Here is a 12,056-nt window from a genome sequence, read left to right on the forward strand (position 1 = left end):
TAATGTTACATTCACCCATATAAAATGACCAGTATCCAGTGGTTAAAGTGGGATTGGGGAGGTGAGGGAACTCTAACCTTCACCAAGCATTAGGATACACGCTATATTTTATATTTTTATGTACTTATGTACTGACGTGTAGTCATGGGTTCTGAACTGTATATAGTATTCATACTGCGCTATATAAAGTATTTGATACTGTAATTACTTTATTTTCCAATATTTTTTAAGGTCTTGAATTATTTTTAGATATCCTGTAGCTGGTTTTAACAATCATATATGATTGGGGGTCTGTGTGATTTACTAAATGAACAAATTCTGCTTTTGCCAGATCCACTCAGTTTATTTGTTTCTATAATCTATGAAGCTCCTCTCTGGGCCTGTGGTCTGCAGTCCTACGTCTAAGAAGAACCCATTTCTTGACATATTTGTCAGGATCCACTTATTCAAAGGAGGCACAACCAAAGAATTTGGTCTAAACATAAAAGTTAGATTATTCCAGCATGTTGAAGGAATAGGCCACCGTTTTTACATACTGAGATATGTTCTTACCTAACCTTAGACCTGTTAATATATATCCGTCTGGTCTTTGTCCGTGCGCTCTGTCACGCAAACGGAGCACATACGCAGCCTCTCCCACATGTCATATAGCTCCAAAAAAGCTCACGATAGAAGCTACCAAGCTCTTCCACGTGTTCCCTATTTAAATAAAGTTACATGCGAAGTATATTTACACAGAAATGTAACATGTCGATTTTATAAGCAGATAAAAAGGGGTACTATATTGTGAGGCGTAATGATACGAGGAGCACAACGTCCGCGCAGTAACTCCTAAAGGTTATTGATGGAAGTGAGCGGGGGGAAGTCTTTCCGTGCCCGGTGCTGGCCCTTCTGGGGCCCTAAGCAAAAATCCACACGGGGGCCCTACAGTAGCGTCCCATGGCTATTCGACGAAGAGAGAATCCATTTATGGTCAAAACAGTTCCACTGTTCCAGGGCAGAAGCAGAACATACAGACCTCAATTCAGGCCCTGCCCCCTGTGTGAGGACCACTAACCACTAAACCACTGTGAGACTGGTTTAGGACTACTACTAGTCTATTTCCCTTTTTAAAATAACAAATGGTCCCATTCTCTCACCTCTGGTCCCTGACCCACAGATTGGGAACCGCTGATTGAAAACTAACTGAAACCTGCTCCTGGCGGTTGTTTCTGACTTACCGCTGAGAATTTGCCTGTGAGTAGCCGAACCCGTTTTAGACTGTGTACATTCAGAGAACCAGAGTTAGTGTAAGTTACTGTGCTCATGAGAACCATGTGGATTCAACTCAACAAAAAGGCCACGGAGAACGGCTTTACTCTCGTCTACTCGTCAAACTACTGTCCTGATGCTCCAGACTCACCAGACACAATAAGAAGAGAGTTTAAATGAGAGTGAGGCCCAGAGTTGCAGCCCAGAGTCCGCGCAGAGAAAACATGAGAGCAGCGCTCGGGACACGGGGGACATGATGCAGGAGCCGCGCATGAGGCAAAGCACCGGGAGACAGACGGCCGAGCGGGACACGGGCGGAGAAGCACTCGCGCTTTGGAAGAGACAGGGGGAAGGCGGTCGGTCTCTCCTGCTCATTCACTTGCAGGCTGCTCCGTTTTGGTGTTATACTGTATGTGGTGAAGTAGGCGGAGAGTGAGTGCGCGCTGGAAGAGCCTGTCCCCGTAACAACGCGTTGATTAATCAGTGAAACAACACCGTAGTTTGACTGAGATGCGGGGCCCTTGCGGCTGCGGGGGCCCTACACACCTTGCGTAGTTTGCGTATAGGAAGAACCGGCTCTGCGATGTGAGGACCAACTGAACCAAGACCAGTACACCTCAAACAACATGACTAACTCCTGCTCAGCCACTGCTCCTCTCAGCTGAGTGGACATAGGGCTGACCATAGACATAATAAATAACCAAACATCTGACCAAACTTCTGAGCCGCTCTTCTGTCCAGACCTGCGCTTCATGAACAAAACTCAGTGGAGATCCTCGTACAGCCTGTTAACTTCACAAAGAGCATCTCAGCGCTTGTACATTTCCCACAAAGACGTACTGAGTGGAGTCAGGGGCGAAAGGAACCCCCCATGGTCTCCTGCTTGATAAAAGGGCGATGCCGGTGGACAATGGCTAGTCTAGGTTAGCCCGGTTAGCATGTGCAATCCACCTCATTGTTGATAAAAAAAAAAAAGTCTGCAATTAACCACCAATGCGTCAATCCCGACCCAGTGTGTGATAATCTTCAAGGCTGCATTATGTGGTTACGGCTTTATTGACGTGTTTAGTGTATAATACTTAATTCCACAAGATCCATTATTGGAGCTGGATGCTAGAGCTTCTAAGAAGCTAGTTAGCTCCGGGTGCTAAGCAATCGGCTACGGCCAATTGTACATGAAGTGTGAGTAATATACTGCAAAATCAACCAGCCCGGCTCAGTGTGTGATCGTTGTTAAAGGGATGTTTTATGTAGACGGTGCGTTTATTGACTTTATTCAGGCATATTTCCCATTTACACATGATCATGATCATCCGAAGTTCATCGAAGTTCATAATGCTACAATCGTAGCATTAGCTTTGGGAATGCCCATGCATCATCAAGGCCTAAACACATTCCTATCATGGATACAGACATTTTTAATAAGTTTTCTTGTCACTGCTTTTAATCCTGGGTGTTGAGGTAAAATAAACACTTCTGTGTGTCTTTGTAAAAGTCCCAGAGTTGCTGTAGCTCCGGTTCACAACACGATGAAGCTAATCCTCCATGATTGTTTACATCTGCACCAGTGGTTCCGCTGTCCCCGCCGTACCCACGTCTATGATCACGGATCTGAAAAACTCGAAATTCTGAGTTTAAATCTCGAAATTCCGAGTTTTAAAAGTCGTAACTTCGAGATTTAAACTCGTAATTTCGAGATTTAAACTCGTAATTTCGAGATTTAAACTCGTAATTTTGAGATTTAAACTCGTAGTACGAGTTTAACTCGTAGTACGAGTTTAAAAGTCGTAATTTCGAGATTTAAACTCGAAATTTTGTGTTTTAAACCCAAAATTATGACTTTAAATCTCGAAATTTTGACTTCCTGTTGGGCTTTTATTTTTTTAACATGGCGGAAACGGGCTTCCATAGGAATGACATATGCATGCAACAATGTGCCATTAATAATGGTGCCTTAACTTTTTTTTAAATTTTATTTGTCCTTTATTTATCCAGGATAAAACTCGTTGAGATTAAAAATCTCAAGAGCGTCCTGGCCAAGATTCTTTAAAATTTAAATATGCAACAATATATATATATATATATAAAAAAAAAACCTCTTCCTCACCCTCCGCGGGCGGTCTCTCTTTTTCCTCCTGCTCGGGTCCTCTACCAGAGGCCTGGGAGCTTGAGGGTTCTGCGCAGTATCTTTGCAGTTCCTAGGACTGCACTTTTCTGGACCGAGATGTCTGATGTATTTCCTGGGATCTGCTGGAGCCACTCCTCCAGTTTGGGGGTCACTGCCCCGAGTGCCCCAACGACCACGGGCACCACTGATGCCTTCACCCTCCAGGTTTTCTCCAGCTCTTCTCTGAGCCCCTGGTATTTCTCTAGTTTCTCATGTTCCTTTTTCCTGATGTTGAAGTCGCTTGGTGTTGCTATGTCGACCACAACGGCTTTCCTCTGCTCTTTGTCCACCACCACAATGTCCGGTTGGTTCGCCATTACCATTTTGTCCGTCTGTATCTGGAAGTCCCACAGGATCTTGGCTCGGTCATTCTCGACCACATATACATATATATATATATATACATATATATATATATATATATATATATATATATATATATATATATATATATACATATATATATATATATATACACAGTGCCTCTCGTAGGTATTCATACACCTTGAACTTTTGCACATTTTGTCATGTTTACAACCCTAAACATTAAGATTTTATTTTGATTTTTTTACTGAACGTTCACACACAAGTAACAGACAACTGTGAAGTGAAAGCAAAATGATACATGAGTCTGTTATTTTTTTAAAAATAGAAAAGTGGGACTTGCATAAGTATTCATACAGCATGAATTAATACTTTGTGGAACCCCCTTTTGCTGCAATAACAGCACCAAGTCTCTTGGAGTATGACTGTACAAGATTTGCATATCTAGAAACTGAAATTTTAGACCATTCCTCTAAACAAAACAACTCCAGCTCTGTCAGATTTGAAGGAGAGCGTTTGTGAACAGCAGTTTTCAATTCTTTCCACAGATTTTCAATAGGATTTAGGTCAGGACTTTGACTGGGCCATTCTAACACATTAATATGTTTGTCTTTAAACCATTCCATTGTAGATTTAGCTTTGTGTTTAGGGTCATTGTCCTGCTGAAGGTGAATCTCCGCCCCAGCCTCAGTTCTCTTGCTGACTCCAGCAGGTTTTCCTCCAAAATGTCTCTATATTTGGCTCCATCCATGTTCCCAACTATTCTCACAATCTTCCCAGTCCCCGCTGAGGAAAAGCAGCCCCACAGCATGATGCTCCCCCCACCATATTTGACACTGGGGATGGTGCACTCAGGACGATGAGCAGTGTTAGGTTTGCGCCATACATAACGTTTTGCATCTGGGCCAAAAAGTTCAATTTTTGTCTCATCTGACCAAAGCTCCTTCCTCCACATGGCAGCTGTGTCCTCCATATGACTTCTAGCAAACTTCAAACAGGATTTTTTATGGCCTCCTTTCAATAATGGCTTTCTTCTTGCCACTCGTCCATGAAGGCCAGATTTGTGAAGAAAACGACTTATAGTTGTCCCATGTACAGTTTCCCCCAGCTCAGCAGCAGCACTTCGCAGTTCCTCCAGTTATCATGGGGCACTTGGTTGCCTTTCTGACCAGTGCTCTCCTTGTTCGCTCTGATATTTTAGGTGGAGGACCACGCCTTGGTAAGTTGGCAGTGGTGCTTTACTCTTTCCATTTCCAAACAATGGATTGAACAGTTGCTCCGGGAGATGTTCAAATCTTGGGAAATCTTTGTATAACTTAAGGCTGCTTTAAACTTCTCCACAACTTTATCCCTGACCTCCCTGGTGCTCCTTGACCTTCATTATGCTGTTCAGTGACCAATACACTCCGACCACAGCTCTGAGGGCCTAAAAGAACAGCTGAAATTATACAGAGAGTAGATTACGCACAGGTGGCCTCTATTTAACCGTTAGGCCAAGGTGTGAACATTCTGGAGTCATTAGAAATGTTTTAAAGGCAATTTAATGCACTCAGAAAATGCTGTATGAATACTTATGCAAGCCCCACTTTTCTATTTTTTGAAAATTAACAGAATCATGTATCATTTTGCTTTCACTTCACAGTTGTCTGTTACTTGTGTGTGAACGTTCAGTAAAAAAATAAAAATAAAATCTTTATGTTTAGGGTTGTAAACATGACAAAATGTGCAAAAGTTCAAGGTGTATGAATACCTACGAGAGGCACTGTATATATGATTAGGGATGCACCGATACCACATTTTCAAAAACCGATACGAGTACGAGTACTTTGATTTGAGTACTTGCCGATACCGAGTACCGATACACGAGTACGAGTTGTATTGTCCTTGGAAATTCATAAAATCTAATTCAACTTAACTTGAAAATGTTTTATTCTTTCTGAAAAACAATAGTTTAACAACCATTTTAGCAAACTAAAAACCTTTTACATGTCACTTATAAAACAAATTGTATGAAAAGAATTAAATTAAATTAATGCTTTTAAAACACACTCTGTCACATTATATAACTTAAATACCAAATTCAAATGGTTCAAGTTTACCAAATAAAGCTGTGACATAATAAGTGAAATGAACTACATATTAACTTGAGTAATCAATGTTTTCTGTAAGCTAAATCAGAGCCTATTTGGAAAATGTAAGTGGAAGATTCTTTTTCAAGAAAAGCAGCATTTCTGCAGTATCGCCAGTTAATCTGTTTCGTTTTTCATCTACAATGTGAGCTAAACAGCCTTTCACTATCCACACTGCTACAAGGTGCTGAGAGAAACTTTTGAGATATCTTAGCCAAAGTAGGATAACGGTCTTTATTAACTGCCCAGTAGTGCAAAGGATTTTCGTCTCGAGAAATTGTAGACTCTCCAATGTATGTCTCCAACTCAACTGCTGATGCTGACTCCTGCTCATTTGCGATTTCATCAAACAGAGAGTCCAGACTGCTACAAGCTTGTGCTTTTTGAAGTTTTTTAGCAGGTGGCTGATCATTCTCCTCTTCTCCTCTGGGTAGTGATGCCCTCTCCAGCTCCAGCTTCAGTGCTGTGTTGGCCTCAACAGCAGCGTGTTTGTAAAATGCCATTATACTAATCACCACTGTTGCCATTTTGAAAAAAAGAAGATACTAATGATCACTGAATGCAAGTGCAAAAAAATATCCAAAATAGACACAGGTATAAAAAGATTATACAAGAAATACCTTGGATCCAGTGGAGTTGAGAAGCTGTATAGAGGGTTCCTCTCTGCATCAGTAAATCGCCTCCTGACAGCTGAAGCCAATGTCCCCTTCATGGTTTTGATGCTGTGGTCTTCTTCTGTCTCTCTGATTAACAGTCTTTGGACAGTAATGGCAGGGATAACGTCTGAGTCATGTGAACAAACTTTTCTGGTCAGTTCCTCAAAAGGGGCCAGGACTGCAAGCGTCTTCTCCACCAGGGCCCACTGTTTAGCTGTGAGAGTGTCCGGTAGCTCGTACTCTGCACCGTAAATCCCCAAAACCCTCTTCTGCTCGTGATGCATGTAACAAGTACTGTTCCATCGTGTTTGTACGTCCTGCTGTAGTCTCTTCAGGGGCTGGTTCAGCTGCAATTGTAGGTCTTCAAGGCGGGAGTAGGCTAACGCAGAATGTTTGAAATGCCCCACTATTCTCCGTCCCACCGCGACAGTGTCAGATATGCTTCTTTGTGCCAAAAGACCTTCATTAACTGCGAGTTGCAACGTGTGCGCAACACACGGGAGGCTCGGGAGTCCACTGTCATTCATTGCCTTTATCATGTTTTTGGCATTGTCACGTAATACGACATGAACTGATGTTTTGGGTATCCCCACGTCTGTAGCATATCTTCGAACACATTTGCTATAGCCTGACTGGTGTGAGAGCTCCGTAACTGTCTAGCGTGCAGAATGACTCTTTGTGGGATGAAGTTGTCATCAATCCACTGCGCCGTCAAACTGATCAGAGACAAAGGACTAACACTACTAGCCCAAATATCCGTTCTTGACATTTTCGTGTACCTTAGGCAAAACACTCTCTGTTAAGTGGCGGCGGCTGGGGATTTCGTATCGTGGCTCGAGTGAGCTCAAAAGACGGCGAAACCCCACATCATCGACACACGAAAGCGGTTGGTCATCAAGTGCGATGTACTCGGCAATCAAACCTGTGATTTTTATTGCTCGAGGATTGTCCCTCGACATCTTCTCTCACTTTTCCAAAGTTTCCCAAAGTGTTGGCTGTTTTTGTGTTCCGCTACTGGAAAAGGCTTTGTACTCTGCGTCGTGGTGAGTTTTCAAATGTTTAATCAAGTTGCTGGTGTTACACGTGTTTTCTTTGGACCCACCTCGTGACAGTTTCGCCTTGCAAATGTTACAATCCGCTTTGCTTTTGTCACTCTCATTTACTTTGAAAAACTGCCACACGGCTGACATGCTTCCTCCTCCTTGTGTTGTTTTGCTTGCTCCCAAGTTGCCGACAGCAAGGCGTCACCATGGCCACATGTGCCGTGCGGAAGCACCTGCTGTCGTGCGCTACTGTAAAACTAACAATGTGGTATTGTCAGAGGAGGCCCCTGTAGAGTAGTCCTTTTGGGTGATAGGCGCCTACTGCTCCTGTGGTGGAGCTATTTTGTAGTGCTGTGATTTTGTGTATGCATGGACTAAGCAACTAGATAGGAATTCTGGTGTAGGCCATCTTTAACCAATGACGCTCAGACTTCCAAGACACGCCCCCAGGTAAACCCCTGACTTACCCATTGGCCACCTCTCATTGGACACCGAATATAAACGCACCTGAAGGAAGCTTAGGGCAGGAAAAAGAACAGGAAAGAGAAAACGGGGAGAAGGGAAGACGGACCACGGACGGGGACGCGGATGAACCGACGACGCGTGCTATTACTAACACGGCTGCCACGGAAGGAACGGGGACGGGATCCAAGTGGAGCTGGAGACGGAGGGACGCATACCCCCAGAGTGGGATTCAACGCGCGCTATAGCTGAGTAAAGGGACGCGGCCCGATTGCACTTGTGTGTGTGTGCGTGAGGGACTTTTTGTGTTTGGTGCTGGACCCTGAGCGTTTTCTCCCCGTCTACAGCGCGACGGTGACCGAGGACCACACAGCCGATCGGGTGCGGTGCTGGCGAGGAGCGGACTGCGGGACGGAATTCTGCGTAGGCCTGGAACCCCAGGGAGGCCGGCGGGTGAAGCGAGCGGGAGTGCACCACCAGCATTAGGCCGACTGACACCGAAGCCCAGAGTCGTCTTAATCCGCGGCGCTGTCTGCAAGCTGCAGGAATCGTCGTGGAGGTGCCGCGGACAAAGGGGCGTCAGGGGAACGGCCGCAGATTCCCCACCCAACAAGGAGCCACATGGGAGAAGCGCTTCCCCTACTCCTAGATTCCAGTTAAAGGCCGATTCACATTTTAGGACTTTTAGAGTAGAATGATTTTCTTTTTTATCCATTTTTATCTCGGCTGACCTAATTAATTGTAAATAAACGTTGTCTTAAATAACTTTAAGCCGGTGTCCTGTCATTCCTCATTTGTGGAAACGCTCTCTTTGGTGGATTAAACCTTGTCACATTTCTGACAGTATCGGCTGCCGGTATCGGCTCCTTTGTCATGAGTACGAGTACGAGTACAAGCCTGTGGTATCGGGCCGATACCCGATACCAGTATCGGTATCGGTGCATCCCTAATAATAATACATAATTATGAATAAATTATATATTTACTTTACAGCCTGCAATTGCATTTTTTGGGTAGCATGTAATTGGGATTATTTATTGTTTTTACATAAACGCTATCTTAAGCAGAAAATTAATGTGTCATCTCATCTTTATCAAACAACATTAATGTGTCATGTTAGCTTTATCAAATAACAGAAGGATCTATGATTTCAAAATTGGTTTATAAGAAATCAAAAAATTAAATAACTCGGTTAAAGTCTCACGTTCGTTGAGTTGATCAAATCAATCTTCCCAAGACCTAATACCATCGTATATCCGTCTTTACCAGCAGAGGGCGCACTATCACGGTGGATTCGCTTCATGGTATTTCTGTCTCGGCTCCGGGTCTGCAGCTATCCCCTACTCAAAATGAGGCGCGGATTTTATAGTTTGGCCCCCGGGACGCATATTGAGTAAGCCCGACCTAGTATTTTTATTGCATGATTCATCGCACAGGCAGAGTTTTGTATTTGCTGTAAAATGACAAAGTTGCAATCATTCACTTTTTTTTCTTTTTTTTTTGGGCCATGCCAAGGTGGGGGAACGCCGTTCCCGACCGTTCCGCCCACTTTAACCCCTGCCAGTATTGGTATCGGTATCGAGAAAAATGATCCCAAAAGTATCGGTATCGCATCGATTCGAATTAAAAAAACTTGACCCAAAAAATGTACACACATAATGGCATGAGTCCTCATGTATTTCTGAGTCACTGCAGGCGTTTATGAGCTTCAATGAACAGTTTAGGGGAGGCCGGATAGAAGGTTTATGCACAACTGCAGCCTCTGGAGGGTCCTACACTTTAATGTTCAGGAGACTCCAGAGGCACCAACAGCTTCAAATACCTGTTTCCTGCTTTGTAGCAGCTGTTCTCTTAATCTGCTGCACACACTTTCTCCACCTGCCCCGGTATGTGTGCAGCTGCTGCATGCACGTGTGCACGTACCTCTCACACAGTGCACAGCTCCTCTGGGTGCTGCTGCTGAATGCACTGTGCAGAGGCTCTGACTGGGCATTAAATAAATAATTATTCACGTTTGTTTCAGGCTTGGGCGACAATTCAAGATTAGCTCTAGTAACAAGTTTGATTTTGATAGTTTTTATGTAAAGTCGGGTGTTAATGTTTTCTCTCTAATGTCACATTAGTGGCATTTTCTGCCTCATTGACCTCCATTATAAACTCACTTCTTAATTGCTCTGCTGTCACACTATAAAATCATACATAAGACAAGATAATCCTTTATTGATCTCACGACGGAGAAATTCACTTGTTACATTCTGTATTCAATAACATCAGTCAGAGTGTGCAAAACAGACAGGAAATGTGAAAACGGTTAAACAGTAGAAAAAAGAGGTATCTTATGTACAATAAGTAAAAAACAAAAATCTTATGGGGGAGAATTATAACAATATGGAAATAGGAATAGAATAAAAATAGAATAAAAATTAGAACAGATTATTAAAAGTGGAATATTGAGGTGTAAAGCTTACAGTCCTAGTGCAGGTTGTCAGTAAGTGATGTCTCAGTCTGCCACTGAAAGAGCTGCTCAGCTCCTCTACAGTCCCCATGTAGTGGGTGGGAGGTGTTAGGTGATGGAGGTTAGCTTTATTCAACATTCAACATTATCTGTAGTTTCCTCTGATCAGAGGAGGAAACACTTGTGGTGATGTTTAATAGTTCAAACTGAAATTCGAGCATTTACCCTGAAAATGCATTTCCAAAGCATTTCGATGGGAAAAACCTAATATCAGTGAGGCTGTTTCTGTGCAGTTTTGAGGCTCATGGCGGATATGCTTACACGTTGGGGAGGTCTGTGGGGGGTGTTGGAGGGTTTGTGAGTTGGGGATGGTTGTCCCTGGTGGGGGGAGTTGTCTGGTGTTTTTGTCCACAAACTCTATAAACAGAACCACAGATTATAACAAACACACACACATCCCCCAAACACCCCACAGACCCCCCAATAGTTTTGTAAAGAGGAATGGTACAAGATTCATCCTGATCGAGTGCACGTCTAGTCTGCAACTACAGGAGGGACAACCAGCATTGAATCTAAGGGTGTACTCACTTATTCCTCCCTGTCCTGTGACAGTCCTGTGACAGTCTTAATAAAGATCCGAGCACATCTTATGAAATTCCAAACGGTGTACTCACCTTTTCCTCCCACTGCAGGTCAAAATGGGGGGGGCTTTTATGACAACATACACAGGAAATTATCTTCTTACTTGAATGTAGTTTTGGGTGAATAAAAACCATTAGAGCAGGATGTAACAATATCTGGCAGGGGCATGCTGGGACATCTCTTGGTCCCTTCAGTGTTATCATTTAAACCGGCCCCTTGCTAAGTCAGACTTTGCTCACCTCGGGGAGCGAGCATTGGATCAGTTCCTTCTCTTTTCACCACAGTCACAACCAGCGTTGGGGATCACAAGTTACAAAAATGTATATTTTTACTTTGTAAAGAGGGGAAAATGCTTCATTTTCATTGATCAAATATAAAATTGATGTAGATCTCGCGCTTCTTGTTCTTTAGAATGATTTAGTTTGTCTGTAAATTCTGCCATTTTATGGGGAAATATCACGATTTCAAAAGGATTTTTTGTTTTGTTTTATACAATTCATGGCGTCATTGCAAACAAATCCGACTTTTTTTTTAACAGTTACTCAGTTACTACCAGTACTCAAGTTGCTCACAGTAACATTTTGCCTGGCTTGTTGTTGACGTGTTTACTGGACATGTTTCTTTTAACCAAAGTAAGAGTATGACTTGCAACATGCAGTACACGCCTTTGAGTCAGTGAGTGCTGCGCTCGGTCAGTCTGGAGTCCAGCTGAGGTCCACAGCTGCTGGACTTCACACTCAAATTTCCACAAACAGCGATAACCGCGGCCGTGCGCCTTGATAAATGTTATTAATAGTCGTCCAGCCGCACATATAAGGCCCGGTCCACAGCTGCATCGGGATTCACTCCTGAAGGTAAGAGCCAGAGTCTGCAGCCCGGGGTGAAGGGTTTTCTTGGTTCTAAAGTGTTTTTTGTTGTGTGTATAAC

This window comes from Gobius niger (assembly GCF_951799975.1).
Source record: "Gobius niger genome assembly, chromosome: 4".
In the NCBI taxonomy this organism is placed as follows: Eukaryota; Metazoa; Chordata; class Actinopteri; order Gobiiformes; family Gobiidae; genus Gobius; species Gobius niger.